Genomic DNA, 20,805 nt, shown 5'->3' on the forward strand with positions numbered 1-20,805 from the left:
TTGGACTTGCGTTCGTTGGGGAAGCGGTCCTTGCGAAGGTGTAGCCACACGAGGTCTCCAATGTTGAATATCATGGGATGCTTGTTGACGTTGAGCTTGGTCGCTAGTCCTTGTACTTGGCGCTCGATGGTGTCCCTTGTATCTTCATGCATCTTCTTGATGTAGCTTGCACGGGCACTTGCGTCGAGGTTGGTGCGCTCTTGTAGAGGAAGAGGTAGAATCTCCAATGGGGACAATGGGTTGAAGCCGTAGACGACCTTGAAGGGGGACTTGCCAGTCGTCGAATGTCTTGCACGGTTGTAGGCGTACTCGGCGATGGGTAGACACGCCTCCCACTGATAGAGGCAAAGGTGTCCCGTCTTTCGATGAGATGATGGATATCGCTTTGGTGGCAGTCGACTTTGACGATCCGACTACGAACGTGCGTGGACGTCGCGCCTTAGCAATCGCTAAACCAACTCCGAGAGGTTATTGACCACGCCGGAGCACGATCAACCTGACCACGAGGGTCTGTTTCCTGCGAGCAAACGAAGAACAAGCAAGAAACTAAGATTGCAATCTGGATATTGCGAATATAAGATGAAAGCTTTATTGATCAAGGTGGGGTTCTGTGACGCCTTTGTCTGGTCGTTGAACACAAACGAAGTACGCGAAGTTGCAGCTATGGCGAACTTTTAATCTAAACAAAACCCAAAGTCTAAACGATGCCCTAAGGGCTGTATATATGGAGGAAGAGGGGGGAATTTCGTGGCCCTTGGTGGAGGGGTCCGAAATCAACCCTATCTCTTGTTTCCCCACCCATACGGACTCTAAAAATAGCCTATACTTATGTATTTCGAAATTACATGGGCCTGGCCCAATAATAAGGTGACGCAGCACCTAAAATAGCCTCGGGACGAAATTTATGAAGTGGCATCTTGTATATTTCGTCCAAGGCTTCATGCACCCATTATGGTGGCTTCAAAGTCCTGAAATCATCACTTGTAACTCCGTTCTTGTTCCCCTTGCGCATGCCATCATCTCCATGCTTGTTCTTGCTCCAATGTTCATCCTTCTCCAAGCTAGACCCTTCATTTGTAAGCAAAACAAATGTATCCAATTTAGGCAGCATCATATTCTCATGAACATTAGAATCATTACCAAGAAACGAAAGTACCTGGTAATTTAGTTGGCGTGCACGAGCTCTAGTAATTGGTCCAGTATGTATAGCAGCAGGGGCTGTGGGTGTAACAATTGTATTGATGTCCTCATCATTCGGAGTCCGTATGAAAAACTTGTGTGCGTTTTGAGTCAGGTATGTCTGTGCAGTCCGAATCTGAATCCAGAACGTGAGAGACTTGGACTCTATCTTCTCTTGGGCCAAAAGTGACGTGAGAGAACTTTTTGGACAGCAAATAAACATCTCTTTCTTCCTTATCTTCATATGTGGATTGTACAAATGTCCCATACACCTGCAATTAGACAAAACACAAAAGTGTGTGAAGTATTTTTGTTCTGGATAACATAAATAGATTATTGAATAGTTTGCACTAGAAATCACCTGACAAATATGCATATATGCAATATTTTTGGTCATATCCAAGGTAGTCATGTCCTCATCATCCTCCCCTTCTTGAAAATAAAGCCGTCCTCGGCGTTGCTTAATCTGAAATGTGGCTAACAAAAGAGACAAGGTGTACATGTTGTATATGTATATGTCATCCATTTTTACTTCCCTTGATTTTTGCATATATGATACATTAATAGATGAGTAACTTGCATAGTTCATAAAATCTAAAGCCAAAAAAAATAGCACAAGAAGTAGAAGGCATGAAAATATTGCAACTCAGTTTGCACATATAAGTGAAGCTCTTATTCATTTCAAAAGATTGACAATGTTCATCATTAAACCATCCCAACATTGGTGAATAAACCTTACTTGCATCAAATTTACATGCTACAACATGCTTAAATAAGCAAACATGCAATAAGTCATTCAACACAGAATCATCACCAAGATTAGAGGTCATATCAAAATGATTAAACATTGGTTCTTTTGCATCAATATTTAATTCAATGGGTGCACTCAAAATTGTTGGTATTTCAGTTGTTTGATCACATGGCAAAGTCAAATTATCAATGTAGTCCTCTAAAATAGGTGGTGTGATCAAAGTAGTGGGTAGCTCATCAGATGGTGCATTCAAATTGACAAGGCATTCATCATTCTCATGTAGAGATGGAAGATCAGTACCTTTGTCATTACCTCTTATGATCAACTCAGATGATGTAGCCACTCTCGGGGGCGATGTGTCACATGGTGGAGGTGATGTAGTCCTGACAACAACGGATGTGGTTGTCATAGTATGCCTAGTAGTTGAAGGAACAATCATATCAACTCTTGGAATGTGCACTGTGCGCTTGTTCTCCTCGTGGCCAACACGTCGTTTTATTTCCTGTTCAACTTTGCAAGCAAGATGAAACAAATGGTCCATAGGATAACACTCTTCATGAATTAGTATCTCTTGAATATCACGGTTTAATCCTCCCCAAAATCTATCCATAAAATCATCTTCACTTTCTTCTAAAGAGGAATGCAACAAGGTAGTTTGTAAATCATCATAATATTTTGTTACAGTTTCACTACCTTGTTTTAAGTGTTGCAACTTCTTAATCATGTCACGAGTATAATAAGCAGGGACGAAAGTTTGTCGCATGGTAAGTTTCTAATCATCCCAAGTAGTAGGTATATAATCAGGGTGTAACCGACAATATTCACTCCACCAAACCAAAGCATAACCAGTGAAAGAACCAACCGCAACCTTAACCTTTTTATGTTCATCAAAATTATGGGAAGCAAATATATTTTTTATGTCGAACTCCCATTCAATATATAAAGCAGGTTTAAAACGGCCATTAAATGGTGGTATAGATACATTAACCTGATCATGTGCATTTGGATGTTTGTGCACCTCTCGTGACGGTTGTGGTATTTGCAAAGGTGGTGGCACGTCTCCCGCGATCGACAAAGCCCATGAATTGACTCTGGATCCTGTCATGATTAGTAGAACAAGAAACAAAACCCAAAAATAATGTTCCTATAACTACTAGGATGTGGTGGTAAAACGCTCACAGTAAAGCAAATATCAATGTCTTACAAGTTCTTACCATGCAGCAGGTGGTGATCGGCAACCAGCGGTGTCAAGTAACTCCGAATATTGAGTAAAGCGATTGCCAGGGGAGCGTACGTATACACGGTGTAGAAATATGTGGAGCTGGGTTGGCTATATATGGTAGCAAAAGATTAGCAATAATCAATTCAAAGATGCAATGTTGAATAAACGCTCAACGACGGTACTGTGCTGGTCCTAGGCTAGACCGGACTAGAGACGCGAGCCTAGAACACTAATAAGGTCACGGCGTAGCACAACTAGCATCAATGAAGGATACTAAGTAGCTCTTGACAGCAAGATATAAGTGAAGATCACAACGGCAGTGAAGATAATGATGAAAAACAACTGCCAAGCAGGATATACAACAACTCTCTCTCCAACTTTCCTCTTAAAAAGTTTGAGACAATTTTCTGATAAATTCTTTGAAAGAATGCTACTAACTCAAGCTTTCCAATGCAAAAAGAATCACTCAATTCCGAGTTGATATGAGGAGTCAAAGAATTCTAAAACTGGCCTAAAAAATTGGAACAAGCTGTGTTCACGAACTTCGTGATAGAGGCAAAGGTGTCCCGTCTTTCGATGAGATGGTGGATTTCGCTTTGGTGGAAGTCGACTTTGACGATCCGACTACGAACGTGCGAGGACGTCGCGCCTTAGCAATCGCTAAACCAACTCCGAGAGGTTATTGACCACGCCGGAGCACGATCAACCTGACCACGAGGGTCTGTTTCCTGCGAGCAAACGAAGAACAAGCAAGAAACTGAGATTGCAATCTGGATATTGCGAATATAAGATGAAAGCTTTATTGATCAAGGTGGGGTTCTGTGACGCCTTTGTCTGGTCGTTGAACACAAACGAAGTACGCGAAGTTGCAGCTATGGCGAACTTTTAATCTAAACAAAACCCAAAGTCTAAACGATGCCCTAAGGGCTGTATATATGGAGGAAGAGGTGGGAATTTCGTGGCCCTTGGTGGAGGGGTCCGAAATCAACCCTATCTCTTGTTTCCCCACACATACGGACTCTAAAAATAGCCTATACTTATGTATTTCGAAATTACATGGGCCTGGCCCAATAATAAGGTGACGCAGCACCTAAAATAGCCTCGGGACGAAATTTATGAAGTGGCATCTTGTATATTTCGTCCAAGGCTTCATGCACCCATTATGGTGGCTTCAAAGTCCTGAAATCATCACTTGTAACTCCGTTCTTGTTCTTGCTCCAATGTTCATCCTTCTCCAAGCTAGGCCCTTCATTTGTAAGCAAAACAAATGTATCCAATTTAGGCAGCATCATATTCTCATGAACATTAGAATCATTACCAAGAAACGAAAGTACCTGGTAATTTAGTTGGCGTGCACGAGCTCTAGTAATTGGTCCAGTATGTATAGCAGCAGGGGCTGTGTGTGTAACAATTGTATTGATGTCCTCATCACCCACTCCTTGATGTTCTTCTTGATCAACACGCGAAGTAGAGTGGAGAGTGTATGGTTCGTCACCTCCGTTTGGCCATCGGTTTGAGGATGGTATGCCGAAGAGAACAATAGCTTGATTCCGAGCTTGGCGCATAGGGTCTTCCAAAAGTAACTCAAGAACTTGACGTCGCGGTCCGAGACAATCATCTTTGGCACTCCATGAAGTCGCAAGATTTCCCTACAAAAGAGATTGGCAATATGTGAAGCATCATCTATCTTGTTGCTAGGAATGAAATGTGCCATCTTAGAAAATCAGTCCACAACAACAAAGACGGAATCCTTGCCATTTTGAGTTCTAGGAAAACCAAGTATAAAATCCATGCTAATGTCTTCCCAAGGTTGATAAGGAATAGGAAGTGGCATGTAAAGACCATGGGATTGAGCTTTAGACTTAGCTTTGCGACATGTAGAGCAACAGTTGGCGAAGCATACATCTTGGGCCAAAAGTAGTTCTTGGAGAGCGTGGCGAAAGTCTTGTCGCGTCCAAAGTGTCCCATGAGTCTGCCTCCATGAGTCTCTTGCAAAAGGAGCAAACGAAGAGAAGACTCGGGAATGCAAAGTTTTTTAGCTCTCATAAGATAATCATCCTTTATGTAGTATCGTTCCCAAGACGTGTGTGTCAAACACTTAGCATAAGGAGTAGCAAAAGAAGGATCATGCTCATACAAGTCTTTTATATGCTCAAAACCAATAACATTCAACTCAAGTTTAGTGACTAGTGTGCATATGCGTGAAAGTGCATCCGCAACAACATTTTCCTTACCCTTAATGTACTTGATCAGATAAGGAAAAGATTCAATAAATTCACTCCATTTGGCATGACGCTTGTTCAACTTAGTTTGACCTTTTAAGTATGATGCAGAGCATCCCACGTTCATCTCCATGTACACTCCACTACTCCCCAAGCCCCAAGTGGACATATGATGAGACCTCGAACATACGCCATTGGACACAAGGTGAACTCTCTCCTCTCCGAACCATCACTTTCTACGTGTGAGATATGGCTACTACCTCCAACGTGTGTTCTATGCATGATCAGGTACTTGGAGGAAAGCCACGAAGCCACCACATCCAACGGAACAGCTAGCGAGGACGCCAAGTACAAGGACCCAGAGAAGAAGCTGCGCGAAGCTACAGCCACCGGACGACCGGCCCAACCCGGACATCCGGCCCCTGAGGACCCGAGCCGAATCCACGGACGACCGGAGCCACCGGACGTCCGACGACTCCCAGCGCCCGGACGACCGCCAGACACCGGACATCCGACACTCTCCAGCGCCCGGACGACCGACGCCGACCGGACGTCCGACACCACCTGTCCAGAGCCAAAACGCCGGACGTCCAACATGCACCGGACGACCGGACCCTCGCGAGCCACCGGACGTCCGGTACCTATCGGACGTCCGACGCCTGTGCGCTGCCATGTGTTGGGCCGCAGCCCATGTACCCCTTCACTTACCCCTTCGTGGCCCTAGACTATATATACTCCTCCACCTCCTCCTAGTTAGGTTTAGCGTTGATTTAGCTCAAGTTAGAGATAGAGCTTCGCTCATCCATCGGATCTCCTCCTCGTGAGAGACCGCGACCTCCTCGGAGAAGATCCCATCGGATTCAAGCCCCCCTCGTGGGAAGATCCCCTTGTGGATTCAAGACCTCCTCACGGAGAAGATCGGTTACCTTTGTATCCTTACCTTTGTTGATTGTGGATCATATGTATCTCTTTGTGTTCGGTGATCTAGCACTTGTGTGATTGATTCCTTGTTGGTTGAGCGATTTCTCTCTCGTTTCATCCGTGTTCCCCTTTGTGCTTCCGCGTGTTCTTCGTGATTCCCCATAGGATCCACTCCAAACGTGAAAGATCGTAACCATAGGGTTCGACCCTACATCATCTTGGATCAGAGCAAGGTTGATCACGTTTTTGGAGCCCCTACCCCTCTTTTTCTAGCTTGATTTTGTGTGTTCTTGCCTAAATCCGAAAATCCCCACCAAAAATAGCCCCATATTTTTTTGTGATTTGTTGGTTCGATGATGTTTTGTTGATTTTGATCCATGGATTTGCTTGGTTTCAAGTGGATCTAGCATCTCCCCAAGTTTCCCCATCTTTCCTCCACAAAATTCCGTCAATTTTGACCCCAAAATCTCCATTTTCCGCTCAAAATCGCGCCCCCGAACTCGCAACTCGCGTTGACCCAGACCCACCGGACGACCGACGTTTTACGAACGTCCGGAGCCCCAGGAACGACCGGACGTCCGACCTTTTCCGGACGACCAGAACACCTAACCCGAACCGAGTTTACGGATTTCCGACTTTCCCGGACGTCCGACGCTCCGGACATCCGACCTTTACGGACGTCCGTAACCTGTAGATATTGACTTCGGCCGATTTTTGTTTTGTCCATAACTAATTCATCCGGACTCCGATTTTGACGTTGTTTAGCTCGTTTTGAAGCTCTTGACATCCCCCTTCCCATAAAAATACCACCAACATCATTTGACTCCATCAAATTTTGTGAATTTTGGCATCTTTGCCTAGGCCCTCCACCATATCATCCGCATAGCCACCGCCGACTTCCGCAGCCTAACCCATTTTGCTTGCCATAGCATTAGTGGTTGCTTGAGTAGTGATTCGAGTCTCCTAAGGTGTTTCGGCTACTTAGGAAAAATAGCTTCTTCATCAACCACCACCACCATACACTTCCACCCCAACTTAACCCAATTTTGTTTGAGCTTTTTTGAGTTATGGCTTGTGTCTCCTAAGGTGTTTCGGTTACTTAGGGACGGCAACTTCAACTCGGAGACGTGTATAGCCATCATTCCACTTCCACATTGCCAAGTGCAAACCACCACCGCTCTCCGCTACCACCATTTGACATTTGTCATTTGAGATTTTGAGTTTGCGGTTTTTCCGTTTCCTAAGGTGTTTCGGCTACTTAGGGACGAGTCTCCATCATCTTGGTTTCTACATCAAGAACACCACCACTCATCATCGACACGGACGGTAACCTCCATATCATCTTGGTATCATGGTATCCCTCCATTGTATATTCCCCTTACCATTGCATTGTTAACCCCTAGCCCATTTTGCGTCACTTGCCTATCGAGACTAGCCATTTGAGTATTACCGGCAACGTTACTTGTGCACATTAGTGATCATACTTCCCATAGAATACATACCATTTGATCGTGGTGCATATATTGCTATCATATCTTGTGTCACAAGTTTGTTCCCACATATACACAATTGCTATCTTGGTTTGTGCATTGTGCAAAATTGGCCATACAAAAAAAGAGAATAAGCTTTTAAGCAAAAGAGAAAGAGCAAAGAGCTTGTAAGCAAGTGCCATAGCATCATACCACATTGCATATAAGATTGTCATATCCGATCATCTTGGATCATTTTGAGAGAAACACCGGGAACCATACATACATAGCATACTTGGGATAGAAGTCCATATATTTTGCATCTTATAGGTTGTGCACAAGTGTCGTATCTGCCTATTGAGCAATCGTGCTAGCGTCTCTCTTGAGTTGTGCAACACGAGCGTTTTCCGTGGAGTCCACATTTTGTGCTCATTCCTTGGTTGCATGACCCCATTTATCTATCCTAGTGTGTGTTTTCCTGTGAAATTCTTTCCATTGGTCCATTTGTTTCACTTGCGAATTTGTGAATCTCTTTCAACATTATTGACTCTTGCTAACATTTTGCATTAAATTTTTGTGCCACTATCCTCACCGAGCTCCACCATAAGCTTTACCTGTGTAGGTGTGAGAACCGACAAGGATTGGTACCAATAGTGCTATTTCATTGTCCGCATTTGAGTGAACTTGATTCATTGTCAACATCGGTCAAGGTACATTGGTATAAGTTCTTCTCTTTCTCCACTCATATTTGCTCGAGTCTTGTGATGGATAGGCAAGGCATTTCCTCTCCGGTCCTCAACAACAACGACGGCGTGAACAACTACATCACCAAAGCGTCTATCCTCGATCTACAACGACAAGTGCAAGGCGCACAATCAAGATTACGAGAGCACATCGAGAAGAAGCCTGCCGCACATAAAGAGGACCAAGATGCAAGGATGGAGGAGATTAGAGCCTTGATCAAGTCTTCTTCCCCTTCGTCATCTTCAAGGCGGTGACATTCAAGACACAAGTCTTCGGAGCGCGAATGCGATGCAAGTGCAAATCCTCCTGGTCCACATCTACATGGCGACCAACATCACGTTCGTGATCCACATCGTCATGAAGGGCAAGTCACCTCCAAGCATCATGTGCACGACGACGACTAACACCTTCAAGCTCAAGCACGACAATGACACCATCATCATGAAGATGCTCCACAAGCGCAAATGCACAAGTCCCAACAAGCCCTACTTCACGCCAAGTCCAAGCTTCATGAGCAAAAGAGAAGACCGCGAGACGACCACCACCAAGACGACGCTACGACTACAACAACCACTTTGGCATCTTCGCCATGTGCTATCAAGGCATCTTCGCCTTTGGACGTACGACATCTTCGCCTACTTCCCACGTTTACGCCTACATCGACTTCATCAAGTCCAAGGCGACTAACTACGAGCGAGGGCGACACTTCCATCTTCGGAAGCCCCCCAAGGAAGATGGCCGAGCATGGGAAACTCCCTTCGGTCATGGAGACGAGGCACGAGGTGCCACATCTTATGGGCCTCCAACACCAAGACGGTGACAAGACGGTCGAGCAAGGGCCATCCCCTTCGACCACGGCGACGAGCGCGAACCTCTTCAACACCATGAAGACGACGCCCACATTGGACTCCTCCTCCGAGTCAAGCTACGCGACCGCGCATGGAGACATTTGCACCTACATCTCTCCGACACCCACATATGTTGAGATGCCCCATTTGTCATGTGAGGAGAGCCACCACCCCATGAGAGAGATGAGTGCCTCCACCATATGTGACATTGACAGCATTCCCTATGAGAGGATGAGTGTGACCACCACTAGCCCCACACATGAGAGCATGCCACACATCCTATGTGAGGTTGAGCGCCCTTTGAGTGACTCTACCAACCATATGAGTGAGAGCATCCTTGAGGGAGTGAGTGAGCCACAACACTTAGAGAGTGAGGTAGTTGACACGGCATGTGAGGCCACTATGATTTCTAACGACTTAACCTCTACTCCTAGTGTGTTTTCTTCTTTGGTGCTAGGTCTCCTACATGACGACATGCCTATACGCGACGAGTCCATCCCTCCAATGGAAAAACTGATGGCCATGGTGGACGATGATGCACCCCCCACATGGTTCCATCAAGATGAAGATGACAATGAGTGGATCTTCAACACCTCACCTACAACACATGAGCGATGCTCCAACGGTAACATAGGTGATGGTGCTTCTCTTGTCCCACTAGTGGACTCTCTTGACAATGATTGCTTCCATGATGTTGACCCACCTATACCCATGCTTCATGCTAGTGAGACTTCTTCATGCCTTGACTTACCTATTTATGATGAATATGATGATGAGCCTGTTGAGTTGCCTAGTTGTGATGCTATGCTCCATAGGATATCATGTGAAAATTCTATTGGTCACTTCATGTTTGACAATCCATTGAACTTGGCATATGCTATGAGTGAGATCTCCTATATTGCCTCATTCCAATCTCAACATAGTAACTATGCATGCCCCATTAAAATCAATCCCATTTGCAATTATGGCACAGATGACGAGATGATGATCATAGGCTTTTGCTTCTCTTGTGATGATATTGCCATGCTTCCTTTACCTGATTTGCACAATTCATCTACTATGTCATGCCATGATCACATTGTTCGAAATATGCATTGTTTTGGATGTTGTCAATATTCTCCATGTGATGTTGCTACTCATGCTCATGAGGAGACCCCCATAGTTTCCTCATACATATTAGGAGATCTTGATGCATTTCATACTTTGCATGATTTCCATAATTGCGTGCACCATATGCATTCCATGAATAACAATGCTCTAGATATTTCTGATGATGCATTACATCCTTTGAGTCTCCATTATGACATACATCATAACAAACCTCTCATGATGGATGACATGTTTCTATATCGCGCATCTCATTTATTTGAGCATTGGATATTTTGTGCTAACCGACACATGCGCGTGCGCATCATGATGGATGATGTGTACATATACGATGCACACACAATTTTCTCTTTGTCTTTATTTTGTGTAGGTACTTATGAACAATCGTCAACCTCACAATCCCATGAGTTGACAAAACGAGCTCTTGAGAGAAACGATGACTTGGGATCCCGTGGACTATCCTTACCATCATTCCCATCGCGCAAGGACTACGCGCATCTCTTCTAGTTGGCTCTCACACGGCTATGGGCTATTTACCACTTGTCACCTTATGCTCATTTTCCCGTGTTCACTTTGCATGTTATACTTGCTTCTATGCATTTGCCATGCAATTGTGACCCTTGCTTGCATCTACCCATGATTCACCATTATGATACTCCTATGTGTATTTGCATGCTTGGTGGAGATCCTTGTTGCTTTTGCCATGTTTATCATGTGCCCCATGCTATAGATGTTTGTTGTGTTGGGAGAGTCATGATGACCAATTGCTATTTACATATGGCTTCTCACCAATACATTCATGCTATGTCCTCACATCTTGCTTTCATGCTTGTGCTATGACATGTGAATTATTCATGCCCACTATTTGCACACATGACATGCTTGCCATGATTCCTTCTAGTATGTTGCATCTTCGCACTACTAGCATGCTTGACTTGATCGCTATGATTGCTTGCTATGTTGCATCACCCATGTTCCACTATTACTTGCTTTCTTGGGTTGATGACATAGATGTTGATGCCTCTCACTTGATTTGTCATGATCATTGCCTCTTGTCTCCATTAGTTGCATCTCTCATATCACCTTGTATTGAGTGCCAACTTGCTATGCTTATTGATCTTGGAGACTTGGACACTTTACTTGTGATGCATGATTGTTTGATTGAGCCTCTTGTATTTGGTTGTTCTTACATCACATGCCTCCATACTATGAAATGCTCCCTTGTACTTTCTTATGATGAGCATGATGCATACACTTGTTGGGTATATTACCACTCGAATGATAGGTTTTGCATGTCCGCTAACCTCATTTGTTTTTCCAAGTGTTTGTCATGTTCTTTCATTTTGGAGGATTCACAAGGCGGTGCCGTTATGCGACATATTGGTTATGTGAAGGCATACATGATGTACAACTACAACATCTTTGGGAACTTTCTTGAGGTGAACTCCTTCTCTTTGAGCCATCCTCAAATACGCATATTGGATGGGTCACTCTTTCATTGTTGTTTTGTTATTCTTGTCTACATGATACATCTCGTGAACGGAGGAGCAACATTGGAGATTGGCTACATGGACCTTCACATTGAGGAGCGCTCACACTTATTGGATGCACCTTCGAAACTCCACTCATGCCTAGACATCGAGCTTTGGTACACCAACACCTCCATATTTGTTGATTGTGCTCATACATGTCATGCTCGATGGACATATCATACTCACCACAAGTTTGCACTCCATGCATGGATTGACTCACATTATGATTGCCTTGTTGCATCTTGTATTCCCCTGTCATCCATGATATATGAGCTTGTGCACTTCCTTAGCAAATTTGTTGTGATCTTCCTTGATGGCATATTCACACATCATTATCATATTGTCCACCATCAATTGCATGATAGCTTACACATATTGAGCATCCATTGCCATGTTCATGCTATTGATAAACCGTCTCACTATGACATCATTTTGCACAGTGGTTGCATTGATCATATTTACAACACATTTGTGTGCACAATGATTGCATTTCCTCCCATGAATGCTTTGCATCTCATTCTAGATCATCTTGATAAGCTTCATGCGCTTAGTCACGACCAATCTTGCCGCATAGACTCATACTTGCATGATGGACACTTTGTGTGCGCTAACCATTGTATTTCCGAGTGTTGTTTGTGTTTGCACTTTTTGCATGTCTATCACTCCGGCGACACCTTGGACTACTCGGATGGCGCCATGTCTTCAACTTCGTCCAACTACAAGTCCATCTACGACAACCGTTTCCATGGTGATGAGGATCACGATCCGAGGTCGGATCTTTCCCAAGGGGGGGGGGGAGATGATGCGGAGCATCCCACGTTCATCCCCATGTACACTCCCACTACTCCCCAAGCCCCAAGTGGACATATGACGAGACCTCGAACATACGCCATTGGACACAAGGTGAACTCGCTCCTCTCCGAACCATCACTTTCTACGTGTGAGATATGGCTACTACCTCCAACGTGTGTTCTATGCATGATCAGGTACTTGGAGGAAAGCCACGAAGCCACCACATCCAACGGAACAGCTAGCGAGGACGCCAAGTACAAGGACCCAGAGAAGAAACTGCGCGAAGCTACAACCACCGGACGACCGGCCCAGCCTGGACGTCCGGCCCCTGAGAACCCGAGCCGAATCCACGGACGACCGGAGCCACCGGACATCTAACGACTCCCAGCGCCCGAACGACCGCGAGACACCGGACGTCCGACACTCTCCAGTGCCCGAACGACCGACCCCGACCGGACGTCCGACACCGACCGGACGTCCACACCACCTGTCCAGAGCCAAAACGCCGGACGTCCGACATGCACCGGACGACCGGACCCTCGCGAGCCACCGGACGTCCGGTACCTATCGGACGTCCGACGCCTGTGCGCTGCCATGTGTTGGGCCGCAGCCCATGTACCCCTTCACTTACCCCTGCGTGGCCCTAGACTATATATACTCCTCCACCTCCTCCTAGTTAGGTTTAGCGTTGATTTAGCTCAAGTTAGAGATAGAGCTTCGCTCATCCATGGGATCTCCTCCTCGTGAGAGACCGCGGCCTCCTCGGAGAAGATCCTATCGGATTCAAGACCCCCTCGTGGGAAGATCCCCTTGTGGATTCAAGACCTCCTCACGGAGAAGATCGGTTACCTTTGTATCCTTACCTTTGTTGATTGTGGATCATATGTATCTTTTTGTGTTCGGTGATCTAGCACTTGTGTGATTGATTCCTTGTTGGTTGAGTGATTTCTCTCTCGTTTCCTCCGTGTTCCCCTTTGTGCTTCCGCATGTTCTTCGCTATTCCCCGTAGGATCCAGTCCAAACGTGAAAGATCGTCACCATAGGGTTTCACCCTAAATCATCTTGGATCAGAGCAAGGTTGATCACGTTTTTGGAACCCCTACCCCTCTTTTTCTAGCTTGATCTTGTGTGTTCTTGCCTAAATCCGAAAATCCCCACCAAAAATAGCCCCAATCTTTTTTGTGATTTGTTGGTTTGATCATGTTTTGTTGATTTTGATCCATGGATTTGCTTGGTTTCAAGTGGATCTAGCATCTCCCCAAGTTTCCCCATCTTTCCTCCACAAAATTCCGTCAATTTTGACCCCGAAATCTCCGTTTTCCGCTCAAAATCGCGCCCCCGAACTCGCAACTCGCGTTGACCCAGACCCACCGGACGACCGATGTTTTATAGACATCCGGAGCCCCAGGAACGACCGGACGTCCGACCTTTTCCGGACGACCGGAACACCTAACCCGAACCAAATTTACGAATTTCCGACTTTCCCGGACGTCCGACGCTCCGAACATCCGACCTTTACGGACGTCCGTAACCTGTAGATATTGACTTCGACTGATTTTTATTTTGTCCATAACTAATTCATCCGAACTCCGATTTTGACGTTGTTTAGCTCGTTTTGAAGCTCTTGACATCCCCCTTCCCATAAAAATACCACCAACATCATTTGACTCCATAAAAGTTTGTGAATTTTGGCATCTTTGCCTAGGCCCTCCACCATATCATCCGCATAGCCACCACCGACTTCCGCAACCTAACCCATTTTGCTTGCCATAGCATTAGTGGTTGCTTGAGTAGTGATTCGAGTCTCCTAAGGTGTTTCGGCTACTTAGGGACAATAGCTTCTTCATCAACCACCACCACCACTTCCGCATAGGCTTACCCACCATACACTTCCACCCCAACTTAACCCAATTTTGTTTGAGCTTTTTTGAGTTGTGGCTTGTGTCTCCTAAGGTGTTTCGGCTACTTAGGGATGGCAACTTCAACTCGGAGACGTGTATAGCCATCATTCCACTTCCACATTGCCAAGTGCAAACCACCACCGCTCTCCGCTGCCACCATTTGACATTTGTCATTTGAGATTTTGAGTACGCGGTTTTTCCGTTTCCTAAGGTGTTTCGGCTACTTAGGGACGAGTCTCCATCATCTTGGTTTCTACATCAAGAACACCACCAGTCATCATCGACATGGATGGTAACCTCCATATCATCTTGGTATCATGGTATCCCTCCATTGTATATTCCCCTTACCATTGCATTGTTAAACCCTAGCCCATTTTGCATCACTTGCCTATCGAGACTAGCCATTTGAGTATTGCCGGCAACGTTACTTGTGCACATTAGTGATCATACTTCCCATAGCATACATACCATTTCATCGTGGTGCATATATTGCTATCATATCTTGTGTCACAAGTTTGTTCCCGCATATACACAATTGCTATCTTGGTTTGTGCATTGTGTAAAATTGGCCATACAAAAAAAAGAGAATAAGCTTTTAAGCAACAGAGAAAGAGCAAAGAGCTTGTAAGCAAGTGCCATAGCATCATACCACATTGCATATAAGATTGTCATATCCGATCATCTTGGATCGTTTTGAGAGAAACACCGGGAACCATACATACATAGCATACTTGGGATAGAAGTCCATATATTTTGCATCTTATAGGTTGTGCACAAGTGTCGTATCCGCCTATTGAGCAATCGTGCTAGCGTCTCTCTTGAGTTGTGCAACACGAGCGTTTTCCGTGGAGTCCACATTTTGTGCTCATTCCTTGGTTGCACGACCCCATTTATCTATCCTAGTGTGTGTTTCTGTGTGCCATTCTTTGCTATTGGTCCATTTGCTTCACTTGCAAATTTGTGAATCTCTTTCAACATTATTGACTCTTGCTAACATTTTGCATTAAATTTTTGTGCCACTATCCTCACCGAGCTCCACCATAAGCTTTACTTGTGTAGGTGTGAGAACCGACAAGGATTGGTACCAATAGTGCTATTTCATTTTCCTCATTTGAGTGAACTTGATTCATTGTCAACATCGGTCAAGGTACATTGGTATAAGTTCTTCTCTTTCTCCCACTCATATTTGCTCGAGTCTTGTGATGGATAGGCAAGGCATTTCCTCTCCGGTCCTCGACAACAACGACGACGTGAACAACTACATCACCAAAGCGTCTATCCTCGATCTACAACGACAAGTGCAGGGCGCACAATCAAGATTGCGAGAGCACATCGAGAAGAAGCTTTCCGCACATAAAAAGGAGCAAGATGCAAGGATGGAGGAGATTAGAGCGTTGATCAAGTCTTCTTCCCCTTCGCCATCTTCAAGGCGGTGACATTCAAGACACAAGTCTTCGGAGCGCGAAAGCGATGCAAGTGCAAATCGTCCTCGTCCACATCTACATGGCGACCACCATCACGTTCGTGATCCACATCGTCATGAAGGGCAAGTCACCTCCAAGCATCATGTGCACGACGATGACGAATGCCTTCAAGCTCAAGCGCGACAACGACACCATCATCATGAAGATGCTCCACAAGCGCAAATGCACAAGTCCCAACAAGCCCTACTTCACGCCAAGTCCAAGCTTCATGAGCAAAAGAGAAGACCGCGAGACGACCACCACCAAGACGACGCTACGACTACAACAACCACTTTGACACTTCGCCAAGTGCTATCAAGGCATCTTCGCCTTTGGATGTACGGCATCTTCGCCTACTTCCCACGTGTACGTGATGAGGACATCAATACCACTGTTACACCCACAGCCCCTGCTGCTATACATACTGGACCAATTACTAGAGCTCGCGCACGCCAACTAAATTACCAGGTACTTTCGTTTCTTGGTAATGATTCTAATGTTCATGAGAATATGATGCTGCCTAAATTGGATACATTTGTTTTGCTTATAAATGAAGGGCCTAGCTTGGAGAAGGATGAACATTGGAGCAAGAACAAGCATGGAGATGATGGCATGCGCAAGGGGAACAAGAACAGAGTTACAAGTGATGATTTCAGGTCTTTGAAGCCTCCATAACGAGTGCATGAAGCCTTGGACGAAATATACAAGATGTCACTTCATAAATTTCGTCCAGAGGCTATTATAGGTGATGCGTCACCTTTTTATTGGGCCAGGCCCATGTAATTTCGAAATACATAAGTATAGGCTATTTTTAGAGTCCGTATGTGTGGGGAAACAAGAGATAGGGTTGATTTCGGACCCCTCCACCAAGGGCCACGAAATTCCCCCTCTCTTCCTCCATATATACAGCCCTTAGGGCACCGTTTAGACTTTGGGTTTTGTTTGGATTAAAAGTTCGCCATAGCTGCAACTTCGCGTACTTCGTTTGTGTTCAACGACCAAACAAAGGCGTCACAGAACCCCACCTTGATCAATAAAGCTTTCATCTTATATTCGCAATATCCAGATTGCAATCTTAGTTTCTTGCTTGTTCTTCGTTTGCTCGCAGGAAACAGACCCTCGTGGTCAGGTTGATCGTGCTCCGGCGTGGTCAATAACCTCTCGGAATTGGTTTAGCGATTGCTAAGGCGCGACGTCCTCGCACGTTCATAGTTGGATCGTCAAAGTCGACTTCCACCAAAGCAAAAATCCATCATCTCATCGAAAGACGGGACACCTCTGCCTCTATCAAGTGGTATCAGATTTCCAAGTTGCTCGGTGAGATTTTACAGTTTTTCGTAGTTTAGATCGAGTCTGTTCTTCATACCTACAGTCCACGAAAAAGCCACACAAAAAAAATTAGGGTTAGTTCATCATATCCGAACCAATCTGAGCCTTTGCATAATCTTTTTAGGGTTTTGCTTTGTCGAATTTGCGGTTGCATCGTCGTGTCTAGTTGCTGGTCTTAGAGTCTAGTCTTTTAGAGTTTCGAGTTCTGGTCATAAGTTGTCACGCCGCCGCCGCACCATCATCATCGCCCCTGCCATCTACCACCACCGCTTATCCGCCACCGCTTCGAATCCGTATCCATATACCACCACCGCTGTCATATACTACCACCGCTGCCATCTACCACCATATATCCACCACCAATCCGAGTTCTTGTCATATTAGGTTTGTTTTGGAGATCCATCTAGATTCCGATTCGTGTTTCCTTGCCGGAGTAGGTTTCGAAAAAAAAGAGTCCGGAAACCACCCTCCGTTTAGGCCCAAAATTTTTCGAAAACGCATTTTTTGAAAAAATTTCTGGCTATCCTATTTTTAGGTGTTTCTGAGTGTTTTGAGATAGGTGCCATTATAGGAAGTTTTTTTTGACCCGTATCCAGTTTTTGGGTCCGGGTAGTCGAAAAAACGAAAAAAAAATTTGGTCGAAAAAATTTCGTGCCCATCCTGTCAGTTTGACCTAGGAAGAGTTTTGAGACACTCGCCATTATAGTGATTTTTCGCAAAAAAAAAGGCAGCGCAAAAAAAAGAGCGCAAAAAAAAAAGAGCGAAAAAAAATTCCAGAGTGTGCTTTTTCCTTGTTTACGTGCAGTGCCGTGATTTTGTTAGTGTTCTAGGCTCGCGTCTCTAGCACGGTCTAGCCTAGGACCAGCACAGTACCGTCGTTGAGCGTTTATTCAACTTTGCATCTCTGAATTGATTATTGCTGACCCTTTTTGCTACCATATTATAAGCCTTCCCAGCTCCACATACATCTACGTCGTGCGTTTGACTCTCCCTGGTAATCGCTCTATCCAAGCTTTGAGAGTTTTGACTACAACGGTTGCCGATCACCGCCTGCTGCTGGGTAAGAACTGGTAAGAATTTGAGTTTTGCTTGACGGATTTGTGACACCCACCACCACCTCTTGTTAGTAGTCTGTAGGATCATATTCTTGTGTGTTTCTATTGCTGTTAACCATGCCAGGATCACAAGCCGACGAGACTGACTGGGAGAACATGACGACTAAGGATTTGCATGATAAATTTCAGCAAATGATGAGTGGACAGGTGCAAGATGTGCTAAACAGATTTGAAGAGGCCATGGAGAAGATAGATGGAATGGAGAAGACGTTCGAAACAAAGCTCGATAACAAGTTTAATGAATTGCTCGCATGTCTTCCACCACCACCACCCGCTGCACCTAACGCACCTCTCCAACAACAACAACAACGACTACCTCCACATCGCGAAACAGACCTTCGCCGAGCGAGCCGTGTTCCTCTTGCGTTTGGCCAAACTGTTGGTGCTGCTGTTGATACTTCTGTGGCTCCTGCTGCTGATGCGGAGGAGGATGATTATGTGGGAGATTATGAGGATGAGGTTGATCAAAATCAGCACTACGTGTAGCCACCTGCACCACCACCAGCAGGTCGACCTCAGGTATATATTCGTAATGGTAGGCCTGCACCACCACCTCAGGTACGAGATGATGTCCATATTCCTAAACTGAAATTGAATATTCCACCATTTGAGGGTAGATATGTTCCTGATATATATCTTACTTGGGAGTTAGAAACTGAACAACGATTTACATGTTTACAATATCGTGAGGAGAGACGAGTTGCTGCTGCTGATGAGGACATCAATACAATTGTTACACCCACAGCCCCTGCTGCTATACATACTGGACCAATTACTAGAGCTCGTGCACGCCAACTAAATTACCAGGTACTTTCGTTTCTTGGTAATGATTCTAATGTTCATGAGAATATGATGCTGCCTAAATTGGATACATTTGTTTTGCTTACAAATGAAGGGCCTAGCTTGGAGAAGGATGAACATTGGAGCAAGAACAAGCATGGAGATGATGGCATGCGCAAGGGGAACAAGAACGGAGTTACAAGTGATGATTTCAGGACTTTGAAGCCACCATAATGGGTGCATGAAGCCTTGGACGAAATATACAAGATGCCACTTCATAAATTTCGTCCCGAGGCTATTTTAGGTGCTGCGTCACCTTATTATTGGGCCAGGCCCATGTAATTTCGAAATACATAAGTATAGGCTATTTTTAGAGTCCGTATGTGTGGGGAAACAAGAGATAGGGTTGATTTCGGACCCCTCCACCAAGGGCCACGAAATTCCCCCCCTCTTCCTCCATATATACACCCCTTAGGGCATCGTTTAGACTTTGGGTTTTGTTTAGATTAAAAGTTCGCCATAGCTGCAACTTCGCGTACTTCGTTTGTGTTCAACGACCAGACAAAGGCGTCACAGAACCCCACCTTGATCAATAAAGCTTTCATCTTATATTCGCAATATCCAGATTGCAATCTTAGTTTCTTGCTTGTTCTTCGTTTGCTCGCAGGAAACAGACCTTCGTGGTCAGGTTGATCGTGCTCCGGCGTGGTCAATAACCTCTCGGAGTTGGTTTAGCGATTGCTAAGGCGCGACGTCCTCGCACGTTCGTAGTCGGATCGTCAAAGTCGACTTCCACCAAAGCGAAATCCTCCATCTCATCGAAAGACGGGACACCTTTGCCTCTATCACACATTCAAGCTCAAAAGTCTTATTAAAATCAGGAAGTTGGAGTAAAGGAGCATGTGTCAACTTATCTTTCAATACCGTGAAGGCTTCTTCCTGTGCGGTACCCCAAAGAAAAGGCACATCTTTCTTTGTAAGCTCATTGAGAGGTGCAGCAATGGTGCTGAAATCTCTCACAAAACGCCTATAGAATCCAGCGAGGCCAAGAAAACTCCTCACTTGTGTGACCGTTTTGGGCTGCGGCCAACTCTCAATAGCTTCAATCTTGGCTTTATCAACTTCAATTCCCTGTGGAGTAACAACATAGCCAAGAAAAGATACTCGGTCGGTGCAAAAGGTGCACTTCCCAAGGTTACCAAACAAACGTGCATCACGTAGAGCAATAAAAACAGCACGTAAATGTTCCAAATGTTCCTCCAAAGATCTGCTATAAATCAATATGTCATCAAAGTAAACTACCACAAATCGTCCAATGAAAGAACGTAAAACTTCGTTCATTAATCTCATGAAAGTACTAGGTGCATTAGTTAACCCAAAAGGCATGACTAACCACTCATATAATCCAAACTTAGTTTTAAATGCTGTTT

This window comes from Triticum aestivum, chromosome 7B, assembly GCF_018294505.1.
Source record: "Triticum aestivum cultivar Chinese Spring chromosome 7B, IWGSC CS RefSeq v2.1, whole genome shotgun sequence".
Lineage (NCBI taxonomy): Eukaryota > Viridiplantae > Streptophyta > Magnoliopsida > Poales > Poaceae > Triticum > Triticum aestivum.